The sequence below is a fragment of the Ptychodera flava genome, chromosome 17 (genome assembly GCF_041260155.1).
Source record: "Ptychodera flava strain L36383 chromosome 17, AS_Pfla_20210202, whole genome shotgun sequence".
Classification (NCBI taxonomy): Eukaryota; Metazoa; Hemichordata; class Enteropneusta; family Ptychoderidae; genus Ptychodera; species Ptychodera flava.
The window spans coordinates 1,452,542-1,462,887 of record NC_091944.1 but is presented as its reverse complement, the minus strand read 5'-3'; positions in this window follow the sequence as shown (position 1 = coordinate 1,462,887).

Genomic DNA, 10,346 nt, shown 5'->3' with positions numbered 1-10,346 from the left:
AACAGAAAGTCTGTCAACTTACAGAAAACTTAAAAAATACTCAGGAGGAAAGTACTCGAGCACAACGTCGACTAAGAGAATGCTCCCTCCGCTTCTACGGTGTAAAGGAAGAAAGAAACGAAAAGCCAATGGAGGTTGCCCGACAATTGCTAATGGACAAGTTCAAAGTAAGTGATCACGGAATAGAAAAAGCCTTCCGAGCCCCAGTAAGAGGGAGTATCACCAACAATCGGTCACGACCTATCATTGTGAAATTCACTCTACTGGCGAAAAGTCAACAGATATTACGCAAAGCCAAGCAAGCCCTAGTCGGCACAGAAATCTACATCAAACAAGACCTGCTCCCGGCAGATTACAAGAAAAAAACACCTGCACCACAAGATCATGGCGCAAGCTTACAGGGATGGAAAGAAACCAATCTTCCGGAATGGAATGCTGTACATCGACGGAGTAAAGTACTCAGGACCCCCACCAACACTCGATGTGGTTTAAAGAACCGCGCCTCAGACCACCCATGCGACTGCATGAACATTCGACCAGCAGATTGGAGAGCTACACTGCCACATAATCTTCACTCAAGTCATGCGACAATATCTATCTTTAACTATTGCCGGAACTTTTTTTATTAGATTTAGTAGGAACTGTTTTTTCTCCCTTTGTCCTTTTCTTATCCTTGTTCTTCACTTTTCTATCCCAAAAAAGGTAACAACCAACATAATGAAAGTAAGTGTGCTTTTAAAATATTCCAATTTCATCAAACATGCAGAAGTTGAAATTCTTGTCACTTAACGTGAGAGGTCTCAGGGAATTTAAGAAAAGAAAGAAGGTGTTAACATGGTTAAAATACAAAAAGCCAAATATTGTTTTTCTTCAGGAAACACACAGCACGTCAGATAACGAGAAATTTTGGTCATCTCAGACTTCGGGCGACTGTTTTTATTCTCATGGGACACACAATAGTAGAGGTGTCATGACTATTTTGCGCAACTGTAATCATACTGTGAACAAAACACTAACATCTGAGCATGGAAGGTACATTTTTCTAGATGTAGCAATTGATAGCAGAAACTTCCTGCTTTTAAATATTTATGCACCCAATGATGAAAAATCACATGTTCAATTCACACAGGAACTTCTTGAGATGCTCTCGTCTCATGAAGTTCAACCAGACACAGAAATTGTCATTGGCGGAGACTTTAATTTTACATTTAATAATGAAATCTACAGATCGGGCTCCAGTGGTCCTAATTGGCAAAAAGCCAAGGAGTGCATATTGCAACTGTTAGAACATCACATTTTGATTGATATATGGCGAGTATGTAATCCTGGGGTTACTCAGTTCACCTGGCGTAGACACAGGCCTTCCATTATACAAAGTCGTTTAGACTACTTCCTTATCAGCGATTCACTGCAACAAGATATCAGCTCCACCGAGATTATCCCTTCTGTTAGCTCAGATCATTCAGCAGTGACTCTGACCTTTGACCCTGTCACCACCCCATTTGGTCCGTCATATTGGAAACTAAATACCAGCTTATTACAGGACAGTGTTTACATTGATGAACTTTCCCAAAAGTTTACCCTATGGCTCCAAGATAAGACGGAATAGAGGACAAAGGCCTCAAATGGGACCTCCTGAAATATGAGATTAAAAAATTTTCAATCTCATACTCAAAACAAATTGCGAAACTCAAAAAGGAACGTATTAATGAACTTGAGGGAGCAGTTTCCGATCTAGAGACCTCCCTCAGGCCAAATGCGCCAGAGGACGACATCCTCAGACTCCAAAATGCAAAAGCAGAGCTCGAGAAGGAATATAATTACTTAACTGAAGGTTCAATTATTCGTTCAAGAGTTAGATGGCATGAAAAGGGCGAGAAAAACAATAAGTATTTTCTAGGGCTGGAGAAGAGGAGGGGGAGAAAAGGGCATATTAAAAGAATCATTGGCGCAAACAATGTACTGAAAACATCGCAGAAAGACATTCTTTCTGAGCTGAAGACATTTTATAGTACTCTCTACTCCTCTAAAACCAACCCAGAAAGGGATATTACTGACCACCACTTGATGTCAACATCCCCAAACTCGGGCATCAGCTAATGAAAAATTGTGAGTCACCAATAACCCAAAATGAAATTTACTGTGCCCTCACCATGATGCCAAGAAATAAGACCCCTGGCAATGATGGATTGCCAGCAGAATTCTACACAACATTTTGGCCGACAATAGGGCCAACAGTAGTTGACTCCCTCAACTATGGGTTCGAAAACGGGAGTCTTTCCAACTCCCAGAGACAAAGTGTGATCACACTAATAGAAAAGAAAGGGAGAGATACCAAATACATCAAAAATTGGCGACCGATCTCTCTCATCAACGCCGACGCTAAAGTAGCTGCAAAATGTATCGCCAATCGTCTAAAAATGTTTTGCCTAGCCTCATTAACTGTCAGCAGAGTGCCTTTGTCAAAGACAGAGATATAAGTGACTACATCAGGCTGATAGAGGAAATTCTCTGGCATACAGACGAAAACGACCTCCCGGGAATACTGCTTGCCATAGACTTTGAGAAAGCCTTCGACAGTTTAGAATGGGATTACATTATGGAATGTTTAAATACATACGGGTTTGGCCCACTCTTTAAACAATGGTTCATTACTTTTTACACAGACTTGAGCAGTTGCGTTATGAACAATGGTTTCAGCACCGGATATTTTAACATTGAAAGGGGGTGAGACAAGGAGATCCATTGTCACCCTATTTGTTCATCCTAGCGCTAGAAATATTCTTAATTAACTTGAATGATGATGCCAATGTCAAGGGTATCAGCACAGGAATAGGTGAATGCAAATATGCCGCATTTGCGGATGACCTGACGACCTTTGTAACAGATGAACAGTCATGTCAGAGAATATTTGAAATGTTGCACGAGTTCCACTCACTTTCAGGCTTGATGGTCAACCCCACCAAAACAGAAGCTATTTGGCTTGGCAAGTGGAAAAGACGTAAGAAAAAACCATTTGGCATCAAATGGCCGACATCACCGATCAAAATTGCAGGAATTTACATTTCGTATAACCAAGAGTTAAACACCACTCTCAATTATGCAACACCACTCAAGCAGATCGAAGGAACTCTGGGAACATGGAAAAAGAGATCCCTGACACTCATTGGCAAAGTTCAGATTTTGAAAACCTTTGCCCTATCACAACTTAATTACGTTATGAGAATGACCACAATAACACCTGAAATTCTTAAGAGATTTGAACAGCTTATTTTCAATTTCCTCTGGAATGGGAAAGATAGAATAACCAGAAAGGTAATGGTCAGAGGGGTTTCCGAGGGGGGCTTAAAGGCCCCCGATGTGAAAACTACACACAAGCTTATGCGTATCAACCTTATTAAAAGGTATCTAGATGAAAACATAGAGCACCCCTGGAAACTCTTTCTAGACCATCGCCTAAAATCTGTGGGTGGAAAGTACCTATTCAAGTGTAACTTCGATATTAACTCACTCAGCCTGCGCCTACCGAGATTCTACCAAGAAATGCTTGAATCCTGGTCGGCCTGCAATGTCGCGGTCAATGACTCTGAGATTGACATTACTTGTCAGACAATTTGGAACAACAGAAACGTTCTAATTGGAGGGAATTCTGTCTATAATCCAAAGCTAAGACAGAAAGGGTTTGATTTAATATTTGATTTACTTACCGAGGAGGGGTATCTATCATGGGATAAGTTAGCCAACAAAAACCTCCAAGGGAACGAAGTTCTCCTTCTTTATGGAGCAATCACATGTCTCAGAATTAAGTGGCCAAAACCATTGCTGGTTGAGCCGGTGTTTAAAGATGAATACGAATATGTGTTTTTTAATTGTGACTTTCGACCCTCCCACAAAGTTACAAGGGAGAGCATCAGAAACGCCATTTACAGTAAAGAGGACTTAAGTCCAATTAATGAACGCTATTATGAAAGAGAATATGACTTTACTGGACCATGGTCTCCTACATATAGCCTACCATTTAAGGTAGCCATAGACACAAAAACACGTGAATTCCAGTTCAAACTTCTTCATCATATTCTGTACACAAACTACGATCTATCTAGAAGAGGCATGGACCAATCACCGCTCTGTTCATTCTGCCAAAACAGCAACGAGACACTAGATCATCTTTTCTACACCTGTAAATTCACTGAGACCTTCTGGAACGAGTTTCACACATTTTTCGAGGAATCTCTCAGTTTGTTCACGAGACATAACTTAAATGAAGTGCTCTTTGGTGTTGACGGTTGCTCTGATATTCATAATCACTTGCTACTGTTAGCCAAAAGACACATCTATGCCATGAAAATGAAACAGAGTAAACCACACTTTGCAGCATTTATGTTGCAAGTGAAATTCAACTACCATCTAGAGTACGACATAGCTCTGGAAAAAGACAAATTAGAGAGACATTGCAGCAAATGGATTTCAATTTTACACAAAATTGTAGATAACTAAGCACTGTACTTCATTTTAATTTAAGTTACTGTTACTAAAGAAAATGTTACCAATAAAACAACTTAAATACAAAAAAAAAGTCGGCCAGCAAGCGTATAACAGACGACTGTTTATACCCTTACTGGTGCATTCATCGTTGGAATATGTCAAAGTTAATCCGGTGATAATCCGATGGCAGCGACCACAGATTAGTTACTTACCCTTGCTTGCTTAAACGCATTAGGCAATCAAACGCTTCAGATAATGGATGCAACACAGTGATAAAACTTCGCGTAAGATGGTAAAAGGACAAATAGATGAAACAGTGAAGGAGAAAAAGAAACCTCTATATAATACAAAACTTGTGCTAAGATAGCACTAAGATACCCGAGGTTGGTAGCATAAATCTTTACTGGCAATTTATAAAAGTCGAACTATTAAAATAAATATGAACAATAGTTACAAAAAGCCTTTGCTGAGACCAAGACACCTCTACCCCGCCCCCATCCCTGGGACGGACATGTAAACTATCCCCTGTCGATTTAATAGCTAGAAGAGATGAATTTTTGTCGTTGTCATTCTCAAATATCTCAACCCTGATTATTGTAATGACGGCCAGTTTTCTCAAGAATACTCTAGCCCGTTTCACTTATACCAAGCAAACATTGAAGTAAAATATTAACTTTGCTATGACATAACGTCATTAAATTCACACTTTAGTGTAAAGTTACTCTAAGGTTGCAGGACTTCCTCACGAGTAAAAAGTATAGTCAAGTATTAGCGGACAAGAAGTTAGCTATGTCATATCGTTCTAACCTGCTTTTTTACCCTTTCTAACACATGAGGACTGTAGACTTGTATTTTTGTACTGTAATATACATGACTTAAATTTAATAAAAATTGTGTTCACTTACTTTATTTCCACCCTGGATTTGATGATTTAAGGCACCTGAATCACTCAACTTTTTAGAAAGGTTTTGTACACCCGTCGGTGGTTTAAATACAACGGCGCCTTTTTGGTGTCCTTTTGTGAGAAAGACAGGTAGAGACAGAGACACCGAGACAAACATAGATACACAGACGAGTAGGTATAATAACGATATAACAATGTAAATTACATAATGCCATAATGATCAGTGGATAAAGATTATGAGAATTTAATTAGCTGCTATTCTTTAAGCATGGCTTGCATTTGATATATATATAGAGAGAGTAAAAAGACAAAGATATGTAAGTGTCATGGGGATACAAATTTGTATTTTCAGTAAAATTGGAAATATGAATGTATAATGCTCCACATTCTTGATGGAGGCGTATTGCCTATGCTTCACCTTCAATAACATTATCGCTTCTTTCACCATGGGTTTCCGCGGCTAAATATGTTCCATCTCAAGGAGTTGGGACATACTGGTGACGTCATCATCAGAAATGCCATTTGAATAAAATGATAACCTTTGTATCATAGGACTGGCATATTTGATTGCGTGGGCTTCTCAAATGGAACAGTTGTTGTAAACATGAGCGATATATGATTTGGCACTTCCTATTTTTTCATTAGTTTCACGTTAGGCTTTCGTTTTAATATGACACAAACGAAAGGACGGTTTACAGTGCAAAACTTAAAGCCAATGGATTTGCACAATTTTTTAAATAGCCATAAATCTGTGGTTATAGAAAATATTCAAACTTACCTCGGAAATCATGACTTCATATTGTCTACTGTCGGGTTCCTTGTCAGTAGGTAACCAGCCATTTTGTTCCCTGGAAGCTAAAAGCGTTAGGCGTCACTCTCGAAAACGAAAGAAGAAGCGTATATTATCTGCGTAGTGAATCACGGCCCAGGTTCTCTCTTTTCAACCGGAATGTTTGTGGCACCATAATGTCTTTTTATTGTCTCAGGCTTTAACCTTAGTCTTTTAAAAGTAAAATGATTCCCCGGAGAATTAACAGTAAGGGTATATGATATAGTTTGAAGCCCTAAACTATAAACATAAAGCTATTTTTCTTTGATGGTACACATTGCACGGGATCGCAAACAAAATTACTAAAGGCTAAAGTCTGGATTCTGAACAACCTGGTGATCAAAGATGCTCTTTAGTGCATGTAACTGATGAAGCACTTTTATGCTGTAATTATTTAAGATAAAAGCAAACAGGGGTCTATTCGAAATGTGAATATTTTCCAGTGATTTATCTTTCGAGACTTTCACTTTATGTCTTAACATGTGGGAATAAGCAACTTCTCTCATCGATTGTCAGCATTTTTATAATACTATAGTTTCTTTGATGAATTAAAACAAAATTGATGTCACGATACAACACAATTTCTGGCGAGACTAGCTACAGGGAACCTTGTCTGTCGGCGTTGAGAGCAGTCAAAATGATAGCTAAGAATATGATATCTTGATCCCGTTATCATCACGTTTCGCCCCAATGCTTTGCTGTTCCTATTTCAAGATCACATAAAAGCTGTGAATGATTTTGCGAAACAGTCAATGTATCAGAACTATAAGCTACAAACGTCCGGTCCGCACAGCTTGAATAGGTCTTGGTGGTATAGCCTTCCAAAGTCAACGTCTTTGGCTAGCGAGGTTGCACCACAAATAGCCAACGCAATGCAGTCACTACCATCCTACCTTGAGAAGTCACAGTTCCAGAGTTGATAAAGTAACACAGGAGACTGGAAACAATTATTAAATCTGTGATTGTCTTCATGGCTGCTGGGATCAGTAGCCTTCGGGTAACGTTTACTACTGGTCTAGTAAATACTGTCATCATGTGACAGGGAAATCGCCCAAGAGAGTTTCATGACGTCACGGTCTCGTGCCCTAGGCTTGCAGTAAACATATTTGACGCCAGTTAATAAATAAATAACCTGTCAATTAATAGCCTAATAGCTACGTTACTCAAGGCTTTTGCAGAGTAAAAAAAAACGATGAAAAATAAATATACAATTCTTCAAAAATCTTTAAAAGTGTCCGGATCTTAAGGCGTAGTAGGCCAACCTGCCGGTGGTAGTGTTCACAATGATCACATTATGGTCATTTGTTCATGCAGGCGAGCTACTATGGTATAAATTGTGTTCACAAATTACTCGACCTAAAACCGACTCGACCCGATCCAACTCGGCCCTTATCAAACTCAGTCACTCCAACAGTAAAGTCAATAAAATCTTGGCAAATGTCAGCTCGCCTATAAGCTATCGCCGTAAATGTCAATAAGGATTCTTTTCTACGTAAGTTGCACTGATTTGATGCATCATGGAATATTTTGCATATGTTTTACAGATAAACGGTTGAGTCTATTATTTGTTATTGTATTTCATGTTAAGGCGATGTATTACCCCTTCTACTCAAAACCACATACATCATGTCATCAAAGGAATATTCTAAGCGTACCGTTGCCTAGTTTTGACGACTTGTACATGAAATCCGTGTAAAACAAATCTACGACTATATTGTCTTACAAGACCCTTCAAAATGACGTACGGTACCAAATATCAATGAATTAGGCGCCACATAAACAGTTTAGAAATTCTTTTGCGTCACAGTGAGCATCCTTAACAGTTTTCTACCAGGTAAATATCTCATCGCGGAGACAGTTTATGCGTCATCAATATTTTTAATTGTACTCAGTCTGTTGTTGATCGACAAGTGCTGTGTTTGTTTGTTTTTAATAGTGTTGTTGATCCTTATGATCGCCTTGTATTTTATCTATAGTGATTTTGTCTCTAAGACCGTGTATAACATGCATTTGCATTTAATGTTGGATTAATAAAGGATAATAATAATAAGATAAACAACAACAACAACAACAACAATACTACTACTACTACTACTACTACTAATAATAATAATAATAATAATAATAATAATAATAATAATAATAATAAAAATTAAAGCTGCAAGCAGCGTTGGCGGGGCCCAAGCGGTTAACATTGTTTTGAAGTTCTTCAACTGATCATAATATGTTCAAAATTTGAACTTGGTAAAATCTTTTGCATCTCGTTAAGAAGGAAATTGAACATGATTTCATAGTTACTGTTGGTTTTCTAGTAAACGTAAGTTATACACAAAATCACGTGACCGATCCAAATGTCTTTTGCAAGCATGAAAGAGATCACTCTAAGGATGACATGAGTAAAATTTCAGCTCAATCGGTGGTTTATTTTTGAAAAAGAACAATTTTGAAGATTAAAGTACGATTTCCACAAAATCCAAGATGGCGGCCAAACCATGATTTAGATATGTGCATATTTAATGAGGTACCGGATATTGCACCATATGGTCTCCCATCATACCAAATATGAAGGATGTAGCACTTGTGGTTACTTAGTTATCAACATATACGTATATTTAAGGTCAAGGTCATCGAGTTCACGTGACATTTTGTCAAAAAGTTTCTATCCCATACCCATCCCCATATACCAAAAATCAGGCCTCTAGCTCTATTTGCTTGCCCAGAATTAGATATGTGCATATTTAATCAGGTGCATGATGTGGCGTCATAAGGTCTCCAATCCTACCAAATATGAAGGGTGTAGCACTTGTGGTTACTGAATTATGGACATATATGTATATTTGGGGTCAAAGGTCATTGAGGTCATGTGACATTTTGTGAAAAAGATTGTATCCCATACTTATCCCCATATACCAAAAATCAGACCTCTAGCTCTATTGGCTTGCCCAAAATTAGATATGTGCATATTTAATGAGGTACCGGATATGGCACCATATGGTCTCCCATCATACCAAATATGAAGGGTGTAGCACTTGTGGTTACTTAGTTATGAACATATACGTATATTTAAGGTCAAAGGTCATCGAGGTCACATGACATTTTGTCAAAAAAATTGTATTGCTAAGTTATGCCTATATACCAAAAATCAGACCTCTAGCTCTATTGGCTTGCCCAGAATTAGATATGTGCATATTTAATGAGGTACAGGATATGGCACCATGTGGTCTCCCATCATACCAAATATGAAGGATGTAGCACTTGTGGTTCCTGAGTTATGGACATATATGTATATTTGAGGTCAAAGGTCATTGAGGTCATGTGACATTTTGTCAAAAAAATTGTATCCCATACTTATCCCCATATACCAAAAATCAGACCTCCAGCACCATTGGCTTGCCCAAAATTAGATATGTGCATATTTAATGAGGTACCGGATATGGCACCATATGGTCTCCGATCATACCAAATATGAAGGATGTAGCACTTGTGGTTCCTGAGTTATGGACATATATGTATATTTGAGGTCAAAGGTCATCAAAGTCATGTGACATTTTGTTAAAAAAATTGTTTTTCGTAGTTATCCCTATATACCAAAAATCTGACCTCTTGCTCTATTAGATTGCCCAGAATTAGATATGACTCTTACATAGGCTAGAATAAGCCATTTGTATAGCTTAGCTGCAGAGGTATAGGGGAGGTCAAAGGTCATTGAAAAAATCAGAAAAATAATACTTTAAAAATCTTCTTCTCAAAAACTGCCAGGTCAATTTCCTTTGAATTTATTATATAGAATCTAGTAGTATGGCCTAGAAAGTTTGCGAAAAGATTTTGGTGTTAGTTCCAGAGAAGAAGATTTTTGAAGATTAAATTGGTTTTTGTCAAAAATCCAATATGGCGACCAAATCACGTGACCGATCCAAATGTCTTTCGCAAACTTAAAAGAGATCACTCTAAGGATGACATGAGTAAAATTTCAGTTAAATCGGTGTGTTTGTTCTGGAGAAGAAGATTTTTAATGATTAAATTGCGATTTTCGTAAAATCCAAGATGGCGGCCAAATCACGTGACCGATCCAAACGTCTTTCGCAAACTTAAAAGAGATCACTCTAAGGATGACATGAGTAAAGTTTA